This window comes from Pan paniscus, chromosome 23, assembly GCF_029289425.2.
Source record: "Pan paniscus chromosome 23, NHGRI_mPanPan1-v2.0_pri, whole genome shotgun sequence".
NCBI classification, from domain to species: Eukaryota; Metazoa; Chordata; class Mammalia; order Primates; family Hominidae; genus Pan; species Pan paniscus.
In genome coordinates, this window is record NC_085927.1 from 44,679,596 (window position 1) to 44,692,174 (window position 12,579).

The 12,579-nt window shown below is 41.2% G+C and overlaps 2 long non-coding RNA genes across 2 annotated transcripts in view; one reads left to right on the forward strand and one right to left on the reverse strand.

The window, feature by feature from the left end:
- Positions 1–11,338, forward strand: part of LOC134730148 (uncharacterized) — a 124,270-nt gene extending 112,932 nt beyond the window's left edge. The window contains exon 4 of the long non-coding RNA XR_010111822.1: positions 11,063–11,338. This is a non-coding gene — a long non-coding RNA (uncharacterized LOC134730148). The remainder of the gene's footprint in view (positions 1–11,062) is intronic.
- The window catches only part of LOC103786605 (uncharacterized), a 271,965-nt gene that overhangs the window by 14,165 nt on the left and 245,221 nt on the right, over positions 1–12,579 (reverse strand). The window lies entirely within an intron of this gene.

The following is a 12,579-nucleotide window of genomic DNA, read 5'->3' on the forward strand; positions in this document are numbered from 1 at the left end:
TCCCCCAAACCACCAGCTCATCACTACCAAGTCAGTCCAACCACCAATACTATTCTGTGAGGGACCTTGTCAACTGTCTTAGCATCTACTTTTTTGGGTCTGGCACCCTTTTGTGCCTACTCTAGACTGGAACTGGGGCCTCCAGATGATCTTTTCTAAAACTACCTACAGAATTTTCAATGTATTCAAAGGTTTTTTTCTTCCCTTTTTTCTTTTTCCTTTTTTTTTTTTTTTTTTTTTTGGGACGGAGTTTTGCTCCTGTTGTCCAGGCTGGAGTCCAGTGACGCAATCTCGGCTCACTGCAACCTCTGCCTCCCAGGTTCAAGCGATTCTCCTGCCTCAGGCTCCCAAGAAGCTAGGATTAAAGGCACCCGCCACCACACCCAGCTAATTTTCTGTATTTTTAGTAGAGATGGGGTTTCACCATGTTGGCCAGGCTGGTCTCGAACTCCTGACCTCAGGTGATCCACCCGACTTGGCCTCCCAAAGTGCAAGGATTACAGGTATGAACCACCACTTCCGGCCAATACATTCAAAGTTTAACAGACTTGATCTGCCTGCTGGTTGCTGCTCTCACATGCTTTCCACTTCTCCAGGATTCATAAGGATTCCTGATAGAGAGCAGACCGTGATCAGTGGTACCATTGCACCTGCCCCCCACTACCCCTCACTGACTTGCATGTTCAGAACCAGCACCCACCTCACTGCTACACCTGCTAGGCTCATTCTCAGGAGACTTCAGAAAAAGCTCAGGCCCCCTGCTTTAACATGAAAACCTTTGAGAATGGCCTTTTCAGCTTCAAAGCCACCATGGTGGGCAAAGCTTCAAAGACAGGGCAGGGTTAGCTTTGAAGATCTGGTGTTTTCAAAGCAGTGGTCTTAACCTTCTTCTAGGTCATAGACCCCTCTGGAAACCTAATAAAAGCTATGGAGCCACATGCCATGAAAATACAAAAGCTTGATGAGAAAGTTGTCTGCAAATGCAGAGGGCTTGTGGACACTGAACACCAGCGTAGACCATAGGATAAGAATTCCTACTATACTATCATAGCCAGATGTGTGCATCAGTATGTCTTTTGCAAGTCTTCTCTGAAGGACCCCAATGAGTCTTTCTGATCTCATTCGTCAATATTTTCACTTTTCTCTATTTCCCAGGTCTGCGTTCCATTCATCCATCTGTCTAGGTCTGATATTCAGTAAGTAGATTATGGTTTGGGTTGTATTTTTTCTTTTAGAAGCCAGCATCCATTCTGATTGGGAGGTGCCCATGTCCCATAGGGTTATTTTGAATAATACTGTCTCTGAATTCATCATTCATCCATGCATCTAGAGATCCTGCTATCCAACCATTTAACCATTTATTCCCACTCAGTCAAAAAAAAAAAAAAAAAAAAAAAAAACACCTTCCATACTCCAGGGACTGGAGAGACAGCTGGAAACAAGACCAAGATTTTTTGCCTTCATGTTATTGACAATTGAGTGAAAAGATGGACAAATAAAAGCAATTATAATGGAAAAACATAAATGTTCTAGAGACGATCAGGACACTTTGAAAATATATAAATGTTTTTAATTTTTTTTAACTTTTAAGTTCATGGGTACATGTGCGGGTTTGTTATGTAGGTAAACTTGTGTCATAAGGGTTTGTTGTACAGACGATTCCATCACCCAATTATTAAGGCTAGTACTCATTAGTTTTTTTCCTGAGCCTCTCCCTCTTCCCACCCTTCACCCTCCAATAGGCCCCAGTGTCTGTTGTTCCCCTCTTTGTATCCATGTGTTCTCATCATTTAGCTCCCACTTACGAATGAGTATGTGTGGTATTTGGTTTTCTGTTCCTGCGTTAGTTTGCTAAGGATAATGGCCTCCAGCCGTATCCATGTTCCCGCAAAGGACATGATATTGTTCTTTTTATGGCTGCATAGTGTTCCATGATGTATATACTCCACATTTTCTTTAGCCAGTCTACCATTGATGAGCATTTAGGTTGATTCCATGTCTTTGCTATTGTGAATAGTGCTGCAATAATCATATATGTGCATATGTCTTTTTTTATTATTATACTTTAAGTTTTAGGGTACATGTGCACAACATGCAGGTTTGTTACATATGTATACTATGTATACATGTGCCATGTTGGTGTGCTGCACCCATTAACTCGTCATTTAGCATTAGGTATATCTCCTAATGCCATCCCTCCCTCCTCCCCCACCCCACAACAGGCCCCGGTGTGTGATGTTCCCCTTCCTGTGTCCATGTGTTCTCATTGTTCAGTTCCCACCTATGAGTGAGAACATGCGGTGTTTGGTTTTTTGTCCTTGCGATAGTTTGCTGAGAATGACGGTTTCCAGCTTCATCCATGTCCCTATAAAGGACATGAACTCATCATTTTTTATGGCTGCATAGTATTCCATGGTATATATTTGCCACATTTTCGTAATCCAGTCTGTCATTCTTGGACATTTGGGTTGGTTCCAAGTCTTTGCTATTGTGAATAGTGCCACAATAAACATACATGTGCATGTGTCTTTATAGCAGCATAATTTATAGTCCTTTGGGTATATACCCAATAATGGTATTGCTGGGTCAAATGGTATTTCTAGTTCTAGACCCCTGAGGAATTGACACACTTACTTCCACAATGGTTGAACTAGTTTACAGTCCCACCAACAGTGTAAAAGTGTTCCTGTTTCTCCACATCCTCTCCAGCATCTGTTGTTTCCTGACTATTTAATAATCACCATTCTAACTGGTGTGAGATGGTATCTCATTGCGGTTTTGATTTGCATTTCTCTGATGGCCAATGTTGATGAGCATTTTTTCATGTGTCTTTTGGCCTGCATAAATGTCTTCTTTTGAGAAGTGTCTGTTCATATCCTTTGCCCACTTGTTGATGGGGTCATTTGCTTTTTCTTGTAAATTTGTTTGAGTTCTTTGTAGATTCTGGATATTAGCCCTTTGTCACATGAGTAGATTGCAAAAATTTTCTCCTATTCTGTAGGTTGTCTGTTCACTCTGATGGTAGTTTCTTTTGCTGTGCAGAAGCTCTTTAGTTTAATTAGATCCCATTTGTCAATTTTGGCTTTTGTTGCCATTGCTTTTGGTGTTTTAGACATGAAATCCTTGCCCATGCCTATATCCTGAATGGTATTGCCTAGGTTTTCTTCTAGGGTTTTTATGGTTTTAGGTCTAACATTTAAGTCTTTAATCCACCTTTAATAATGTTTGTATAAGGTGTAAGGAAGGGATCCAGTTTCAGCTTTCTACACATGGCTAGCCAGTTTTCCCAGCACCATTTATTAAATAGGAAATCCTTTCCCCATTTCTTGTTTTTGTCAGGTTTGTCAAAGATCAGATAGTTGTATATATGCGGCACTATTTCTGAGGGCTCTGTTCTGTTTCATTGGTCTATATCTCTGTTTTGGTACCAGTACCATGCTGTTTTGGTTACTGTAGCCTTGTAGTATAGTTTGAAGTCAGGTAGCGTGATGCCTCCAGCTTTGTTCTTTTGGCTTAGGATTGACATGGTGATGCGGACTCTTTTTTGGTTCCATATGAACTTTAAAGTAGTTTTTTCCAATTCTGTGAAGAAAGTCATTGGTAGCTTGATGGGGATGGCATTGAATCTATAAATTACCTTGGGCAGTATGGCCATTTTCACGATATTCATTCTTCCTATCAATGAGCATGGAATGTTCTTCCATCTATTTGTATCCTCTTTTATTTCATTGAGCAGTGGTTTGTAGTTCTCCTTGAAGAGGTCCTTCACATCCCTTGTAAGTTGGATTCCTAGGTATTTTATTCTCTTTGAAGCAATTGTGAATGGGAGTTCACTCATGATTTGGCTCTCTGTTTGTCTGTTATTGGTGTATAAGAATGCTTGTGATTTTTGCACATTGATTTTGTACCCTGAGACTTTGCTAAAGTTGCCTATCAGCTTAAGGAGATTTTGGGCTGAGACAATGGGGTTTTCTAGATATACAATCATGTCATCTGCAAACAGGGACAATTTGACTTTCTCTTTTCCTAATTGAATACCCTCTATTTCCTTCTGCCTGATTACCCTGGCCAGAACTTCCAATACTATGTTGAATAGGAGTGGTGAGAGAGGGCATCCCTGTCTTGTGGCAGTTTTCAAAGGGAATGCTTCCAGTTTTTGCTCATTCAGTATGATATTGGCTGTGGGTTTATCATAGATAGCTCTTATTATTTTGAGATACGTCCCATCAATACCTAATTTATTGAGAGTTTTTAGCATGAAGGGTTGTTGAATTTTGTCAAAGGCCTTTTCTGCATCTATTGAGATAATCATATGGTTTTTGTCGTCAGTTCTTTTTATATGCTGGATTATGTTTATTGATTTGCCTATGTTGAACCAGCCTTGCATCCCAGGGATGAAGCTCACTTGATCATGGTGGATAAGCTTTTGGATGTGCTGCTGGATTTGGTTTGCCAGTATTTTATTGAGGATTTTTGCATCGATGTTTATCAGGGATATTGGTCTAAAATTCTCTCTTTTTGTTGTGTCTCTGCCAGGCTTTGGTATCAGGATGATGCTGGCCTCATAAAATGAGTTAGGGAGGATCCCGTCTTTTTCTATTCATTGGAATCGTTTCAGAAGGAATGGTACCAGCTCCTCCTTGTACCTCTGGTAGAATTCGGCTGTGAATCCATCTGGTCCTGGACATTTTTTGGTTGGTAAGCTGTTAATTATTGCCTCAATTTCAGAGCCTGTTATTGGTCTATTCAGAGATTCAACTTCTTCCTGGTTTAGTCTTGGGAGGGTGTATGTGTCCAGGAATTTATCCATTTCTTGTAGATTTTCTAGTTTATTTGCGTAGAGGTGTTTATAGTATTCTCTGATGGTAGTCTGTATTTCTGTGGGATCAGTGGTGATATCCCCTTCATCATTTTTTATTGTGTCTATTTGATTCTTCTCTCTTTTCTTCTTTGTTCGTCTTGCTAGCGGTCTATCAATTTTGTTGATCTTTTCAAAAAACCAGTTCCTGGATTCATTGATTTTTTGAAGGGTTTTTTGTGTCTCTATCTCCTTCATTTCTGCTCTGATCTTAGTTATTTCTTGCCTTCTGCTAGCTTTTGAATGTGTTGGCTCTTGCTTCTCTAGTTCTTTTCATTGTGATGTTAGGGTGTCAATTTTAGATCTTTCCTGCTTTCTCTTGTGGGCATTTAGTGCTATAAATTTACCTCTACAGACTGCTTTGAATGTGTCCCAGAGATTCTGGTATGTTGTGTGTTTGTTCTCATTGGTTTCAAAGAACATCTTTATTTCTGCCTTCATTTTGTTATGTACCCAGTAGTCATTCAGGAGCAGGTTGTTCAGTTTCCATGTAATTGAGTGGTTGTTTCTTAATCCTGAGTCCTATTTTGATTGCACTGTGGTCTGAGAGACAGTTTGTTATAATTTCTGTTCTTTTACATTTGCTGAGGAGTGCTTTACTTCCAACTATGTGGTCAATTTTGGAATAGGTGCATTGTGGAGCTGAGAAGAATGTATATTCTGTTGATTTTGGGTGGAGAGTTCTGTAGATGTCTATTAGGTCCACGTGGTGCAGAGCTGAGTTCAATTCCTGGATATCCTTGTTAACTTTCTGTCTCGTTGATCTGTCTAATGTTGACAGTGGGGTGTTAAAGTCTCCCATTATTAATGTGTGGGAGTCTAAGTCTCTTAGTAGGTCTCTAAGGACTTGCTTTATGAATCTGGGTGCTCCTGTATTGGGTGCATATATATTTAGGATAGTTAGCTCTTCTTGTTGAATTGATCCCTTTACCATTATGTAATGGTCTTTGTCTCTTCTGATCTTTGTTGGCTTAAAGTTTGTTTTATCAGAGACTAGGATTGCAACCCCTGCCTTTTTTTGTTTTCCATTTGCTTGGTAGATCTTCCTCCATCCCTTTATTTTGAGCCTATGTGTGTCTCTGCATGTGAGATGGGTTTCCTGAATACAGCACACTGATGGATCTTGACTCTTTATCCAATTTCCCAGTCTGTGTCTTTTAATTGGAGCATTTAGCCCATTTACATTTAAGGTTATTATTGTTATGTGTGAATTTGATCCTGCCATTGTGATGTTAGCTGGTTATTTTGCTCGTTAGTTGATGCACTTTCTTCCTGGCATTGATGGTCTTTACATTTTGGCATGATTTTGCTGTGGCTGGTACCAGTTGTTCCTTTCCATGTTTAGTGCTTCCTTCAGGAGTTCTTGTATGGCAGGCCTGGTGATGACAAAATCTCTCAGCATTTGCTTGTCTGTAAAGTATTTTATTTCTCCTTCACTTATGAAGCTTAGTTTGACTGGATTTGAAATTCTGGATTGAAAATTCTTTTCTTTCAGAATGTTGAATATTGGCCCCCACTGTCTTCTGGCTTGTAGAGTTTCTGCCAAGAGATCAGCTGTTAGTCTGATGGGCTTCCCTTTGTGGGTAACCCGACCTTTCTCTCTGGCTGCCCTTAACATTTTTTCCTTCATTTCAACTTTGGTGAATCTGACAATTATGTGTCTTGGAGTTGCTCTTCTCGAGGAGTATCTTTGTGGCTTTCTCTGTATTTTCTGAATTTGAATGTTGGCCTGCCTTGCCAGATTGGGGAAGTTCTCCTGGATAATATCCTGCTTTACAATACAATAATTTCTATTTCTTTGGGTATATATCAAGTAGTGGGATTGCTGTGTCAAATGGTATTTACTTTTTAGGTCTTTGATGAATTGTCACAGTGTTTTCCACAATGGTTGAACTAATTTACACTCCCATTAACAGTGTATAAGTGTTCAAAATAGAATTTTAACCCGTACTTGAAATCAGGCAATCAGGAATGCCTTCTGAAGAAAAATATGTATAGCTTAGAATAATGGATAACTGGGAGTTACCCAAATATAATGCAGACGGAAGAGTAGATGAAAGAATGTACAACTGTCCAAAGTTTTGCGGCTCATCGTAAAGCTAACGAAGAGCAACTTCTGGCTCTTAAGCAGAACATTAACGATTTGACCTGAACCTCCCAAAGCTCACCCCAGTTCTCCAGAGGAGAGAATGAATAGAAGGAATCAAGACTAAAGACAAGGAACTAGTTAGAAGGCTGTTGTGGTGTTCCAGATGGTAAGCTAGACTTGGATAATGACAGCAGGGTTGGAGGAAAGTGGGTGCTTTGGTGAGCTATAGAGGGTATAAATGATGAGACTTGGTGATTGACTGATTTAGGGGTTAGAGCTGAGGGAGAAAGAATAGCCAAGAATACAATGCCTTAATTTCTGATTTGGGCAACTAGGTGGCTGGGTGCACAACATTAAGGAAAAATGAAAAGGAATCAGATTTGTTAGGGACACAGAATGATAAGATAAATGCAGCTTTGGACATGTTGAGCTTGAGTTGCCTGCAAGACATTCAAGCAGAAGTGTCTAGAATTCTACGGGCTCTAACATGCAAGAAAGATCCAGCCTGGAAATACAGATTTGGGAGCCAACAGTGTACACATTGTTTTTAAAGCCTGGAGAAGAGTATGCAGAGCAGAGATTTTCAACCAGGGAAATGCCACAACCCCTTCAGGGTATATTTTGGAGATGTACACAAGCATTTCGTAGTTGTCACTGTGACTGGGGGCAATAGCTGGCTTCTACTGGGTGGGAGCCAGGGATACAGGTTGCCCTGCAATGTTGGAGATAGTCCCCCACAAAGAATCTTTCTCTGTCCTGTGTTACTCTCTCACTGTTTATAAAGATCTGAGCTTAGATAGGCTAACTCCAAGTAAATACCTTTTTTAACATTGCTTTATTATACGTTGGGTTTTCTAGGAATGCAACTACAGGGTAAGGGGAAGGAAGACTTCTCTGTAAACCCAGTCCATATTCATGCCTTCAGACCAGACTTCTGTTCTGAAATCCTGACTTCCTGACTTCTGTGTGTTCAACATCTCCATGTGGAGGTCTAATGAGCAACTCAAACCTAAATTGTCCAAAACTGGACTGCTAATCTCTCCCCTCTAACTTCACCTCCACTCAGTCTTCCCCATCTCCATGGAGAGTGACTTTAAGTTCAAAATCTTTCAATTATCCTCAACTCCTCTAATTTTTTTCTCACAACATCTGCCCATTTCATCAGGGAATCCTCATGGCTCTACGACCAAAATACCTCCAGGCTCTGACCTCATCTTCCCATCCCCATAGCATCATCTCTTCTGAGCCACAGCTATCTTTTTTTTTTTTTTTTGAGGTGAAGTCTCACTCTGTCACCCAGGCTGGAGTGCAATGGTGGGGCCTTGGCTCACTGCAACCTCTGCCTCCTGGGTTCAAGCGATTCTCCTACCTCAGCCTCCCGAGTAGCTGGGATTACAGGTGCATGCCATCATACCCAGCTAATTTTTGTATTTTTAGTGCAGAGGGAATTTTGCCATGTTGGCCAGGCTGGTCTTGAACTCCTGACCTCAGGTGATCCACCCACCTCAGCCTTCCAGTGTTGGGATTACCGGTGTGAGCCACCATGCCCAGCCCATCTCTTGCTTGGTTTATTGCAATTGTACCTAACTGGCTTCCCCACTGTCATTCTCGGTCTCTTACAGTTTATGCTCAACTGCAGCCAGAGTGACACTATTAAAACCTAAGTTAGATTACATCACTCCTCAGATCTAAGCCCTCCAATAGCTCCCCATGTCCCTCAGAGAAAGAGCCAAGTCCTGATGCTAACCTATAAGGCCCTTAATAAACTTCCCCTGGGCCCTGCTTACCTCTCTGACCTCATCTCCTTTGCTCTCCCCCTCACTTGCTCCTTCCAGCCACAGAGGCCTCCTCGCTCCTCTTTAATACAAACGTGCTGACCACACTCTTGCATTTCAGCCTTTCTACCAGCTATTTCCTCCACCTGAAACACTCCTCCTTCAATTATCCAAATAACTAACTCCCACATCTTCAAGCTGTGGCTCAGATCTCAGCTTCTCAATGAGTCCCACTCTGACCACCATTTCTTAACTTGCAGCTCCCTTCCAGACAGCATTCCTGATTCTTTCACTCTACTGCATTTTCTCCATAGATCTTCTCAGCTTCTAAACAGCACATTATTAACTTAGGATTTAAGTTTATTTTTTGCTGTCTGTCCACCCTACCAGTTGCTAGTTCCATGAGGGCAAAAATCTTTGTTTTATTTATTTCTATTTTCCAAGTGTCTAGAATAAAGCCTAGCAAATAGTAAGTGCTCTATAAATATTTCCTGAATAAATGTATTAATGAACTATGGTAAGATTAGCTCTTATGCCGTCATGTTTTCTTCCCAAACTATTGATTCTGGCATAAATTCCATGAGAAAGACTTTCTTGTTGATATTCAAAGCTAAGCGTTCAGAATTTTTTTTTTAAACTTACTTTATTTCTCAAAACAACAACAATAATAAAAGTCTTGTTTTTCAAGACTGCTGGCTCTTCTGGAAGTTCATATCCATTCAGGATCTCAGTTGTGTCCTTGGTTCTAGGCCACATTCGCAGTAGCAGTAGGAAAGCAAGTCTGGTTGTGCAAGGTGAGTCTGGGGTATCAGAAGAAGAACCCTCAACTGCTGTCTCCAAATACTCTTCTCTGCACATATTGGAGCAGCTCTGATCTTTGGGACATTCTTGAATGAAGCCACAGTCTTACTCTCTCTAACCTTTATCATTTGACCTTGGTACTTCTTTCTAAGATGAGCAAGGACAAGACTCTCCCTTCTTCTTTCAGGCCTAATTGAAGGCCTAATTTAACCCTTTGGTCTTTGCACTCCCACGCACTGTCCCATCTCTTAGTCTTCTCATTCAAACATCTACTGGTTGTTTATCTCTCCTCCTATGACACCAGTTAAATTAAGCACTTTCAACATCCTAGTAGAATCTTCTGCATGGACTCAGATTTGTCTCTATCCCTCTTACAGCACAGGACCCATGATGGACACAGTATTCTAGGTGTCATGTAACTGTGCATGGATGAGCCAGAACAGAACCCGTCCCTGAAGCTGTAGTTACTTATTTGTGCAACCACTTCACATTTGTCCAGAGGGTTCAGTGTTATTCTACCAGAAACAGAAAGTAACTGCAGGGTTTTAAACAGGAGGATCAGAACTGAGTTTCTCTAAGCTCGCCCCAGAGGAGCGAATAGATCAGAAGAGTCAAGGCTGAAGGCCAAAAACCAATTAGGAGGCTGTTGTAGTGTTCTTGATGGTAGTTCGCTGGGAACCTCTGGTCCCTAAGTCCCATTGACACATGTTCTGTGAGGCTAGATTACCCATGTCTTACGCTTTTGAACTTGGATTTTGGTTTCTTTTTTCATGGGTTAGGATACAAGAGCCCTTATTTTTTTAATCCGAATCCTTTAGTCATTTATTTGGGTTAAGCCAAAATGTATCCTCCTTGTGCTCCTAAAACATGCTTCTAAAATTTTACTTGGCATTATTTTTCTGTGTATTCAGGTTTCTTATTACATTCCCTCCCACCCCTGCCCTAAAGCCTGGGGTTTCTTTGAAGAGAAACTCCGAGCCTTTTCTATTTTACATCCCCATAGCACAAAGCAAAGTGCCTTGTACACAGCTACCCTGATCGCATTTGTTGAATTAAGCTAAGGTGAATGGGTCTGAATTAAAAGCCGCTGTTAAAAATGCAAGTGTGCTATCTGGGCTCCACATGACATTAAGGTACCCATTAAAACCTTGGCACAGAGTAATTTATTGAATCAGTTAATAACCACCCAGTAGGCAGTGAAGGGCTGAAACATGGGAAAATATAGCTTAGACTTGGGAGAGCCTTGAGGGAAAGGGCTGTGTGGTACAGAAATGAGACACAAGTCTACTGGCTGAGGAGCAGGCAGGTTGAGTCCTGCATCCAATAAAGGGGCATGGAGTTGAAGCCAGAATAAACTAGAGTTCAAATGCTGTTGCTTACTAGCTCTGTGACCTTGGGAAAGTTAATTAACCCCTCTGGACCATGATCTCTGCCTAAAGAACCGCACAGTCAAATGCCAAATACTTGTACAGCTTGTCTTTGATTTCCTAAGGTTATACACATTGTGTTCAGTCTCATATGTTTCTGGATGTGTTGTAGGTTGGTGCCTGGCACATTACAGGCCCTCAATGTCTACCGGTTGGATGACTGAAAGTGACTGGGGCATCCGCTTGTCATGGGTACGAAAGCCAGCTTCACCATTCTCTACCAGCTTGCTCCAGGTAAGACTTCAGCTCACAGTGCCTCGCTTTTTAAATCTATGAAATGCTTTCCTCTCCTCTCAGTTTATCACAAAGATAAGCTTATCACAAACTTTCTCAGTTAAAGTGCCTTAGTCCAGTTTCTGTTGCTTATAATGGAATACCTAAAATGGGGTAATTCATAAGAAAACGAATTTCTTTCTTATAGCCCTAAAGGCTGAAAGGTGTAAAGTTGAGGGGCCACATCCAATGAGGGCCTCCTTGCTGGTGGGGACTCTTCTGAAGAGTCCCAAGGTGGCCCCAGGCATCACATGGTGAGGGGGCTGAGCATATGATCTCAAGTGTGTCTTCCCCTTCCATGATAACCCGTTAATCCATTAATGGATTAACTCACTTATGTGGGCAGAGCCCTCATGTTCCAATCACCTCTTAAAGGTCCCACTTCTCAATACTGCCACATTGGGGATTAAATTTCAACATGAATTTTGGAGGAGACAGATATTCAAACCATAGCAGAAAGTATGCAAAACACCTTGCACACAGTTGTTTATTAAGTATTGGTGCTTTCCATTTCCCATTGCTAACACACTTAATGCCATTTTCACACATTTTTTGGACAGAAGAGAAATTGCTTGGCAGTTGGATGTTCCTGAAATTTTCCCTTCCAAATGAATTTCTGATCACAAAAGACATGAATTGCTTTAGGTGAACTTTCCCTCACTCTCTGTATGTGAACTTGGACTGCAGTTTTATGTGCTCAGGTGCCTTCACTTCCTTTCCCCAAAGAAAGAAAGAAGCAAAAATGTGCATATGTTCACTCACACCCCTCTGAGCAATGACAGTAAACAACCAACACACTGCAGGAGCCAAGGGGCTGGCCCTGTGTGCCTGTGTATTTCTAGCAGCCCTCATGTAAATGGGCACATGGCCCCCATTGAAGCAGAAAGTTTACAACTCGCAGGTGCAAGAACAATTTTTCAATTAGGGATAATATGGTTCTTCATCACGTTTTTCTGGAGCCGTGTGGGAGGAAGGGTTCTAGCCAGGTGGAAACTCAGCACAATAGTTACAGTTTAGTAATCTGAGATGTGTTTTGCCAAAAAACAAAAAGCTTCTGATTGATTCCATAGCTTTGCAAGATATAAGTCTATGGTGGTGATTGGTGATTTACTCCTGCTGGAATGAATGAGTAGATTTAGTGGTAGCCTTTTAAAAATTCTTGCAAATGTATGAACTTATTCACTGACCCTTTCTATTTCATCAGGCTGAATTCTCGTTTTGGCTCAATTATCAGCCTCCACATCCCATTGATTTTCTCTTTTAATGTCTCTCCTATCCATCTTACCCCTTTTAAAGCAAGCCTGCGTTCCTGCTGGTCAGGATGAATAGATATGATTGATAGTAGAGCTTCATTCT